Source organism: Myotis brandtii, unplaced genomic scaffold (genome assembly GCF_000412655.1).
Source record: "Myotis brandtii unplaced genomic scaffold, ASM41265v1 scaffold120, whole genome shotgun sequence".
Classification (NCBI taxonomy): domain Eukaryota; kingdom Metazoa; phylum Chordata; class Mammalia; order Chiroptera; family Vespertilionidae; genus Myotis; species Myotis brandtii.
Window position 1 is genome coordinate 6,833,181 of NW_005354174.1, and position 991 is coordinate 6,834,171.

The following is a 991-nucleotide window of genomic DNA, read 5'->3' on the forward strand; positions in this document are numbered from 1 at the left end:
GAGAGAGAGAGAGAAAGAGAGAGAGAGAGAGAGAGAGAGAGAGAGAGAGAAACAGCAGCTTAACAACAGCTTTTGATGCCGCTGAGTCACCAAATACAGTAAGCACCAGTTTTGGAAGGGGTCATTCACCACCAATCAGTAGAGAGTGGAATTAATGTGGCTAGGGAGCCAGCTGGGTTGTGGTGGAGACACAGGAAATAATGTGTGTACCCATTGGATGTGGGGTAAGTGGGATCTTTTGAACTTTTATGTGAAGATAAGAGCCAGCAATTGGGTCTGTTTGTAGAATTAGGTCTCTGCCCAGCAAGAAACTGTCCTCACGAGGGCAGGCCCTGTGGCTGTCCCAGACGAGGGACCCTTAACTTCGCAGTCTGCTGGTGCGTGAATGTGGGTTTTCAGTGCGTGCACCCGGAGGCAGACCTCCGCTGATTATGTTGTTGCTCAGTGTTGATGGAGCAGAGGTCTTGGCCAGCAAAGACTGGGGCCCTGGAGAACTTTCCCTTTTTGAGGCTTCAAAGACAAACAGTCCTTTAGAGAATGGCCAAGTCTTAAGATTCTTGACCGTCCAAGGCAACTTCAGACCTCCTGTGAGCATGAGTTTTTCTGCTTCTCTCCCTCCCTCCCCTTCCGAATATTCAAGGAGAGAACGAGCTTCTTAATTCTAGGTTGTTGCTTATGGCATGCAAGGGAAGGGGGGTGGGTACTTGATTGCTAGCTGAAAGGCTTGCCTTGCTAGCCATGGTGTATTTCTTCATGTGTTAAAGACTCTGGAGATTGCCCTGTCTCTTAAGGGGAGGGCCTCCAGTCACCACCAGCAGCAACAGCAGAAGGGGCAGAGCAGCTAGGTCTGAACCTAGGAGCGGAGATGATTAGGGGACCGAACGCCAAGACAGTTGACTTCTCAGGGCGGGGATGGGCTTGTTCTCCAACCACCAGGGGGCGCTCTTATATCCTTGGGAGCCATTCATAGACATCTGGTCTACACCTAAGT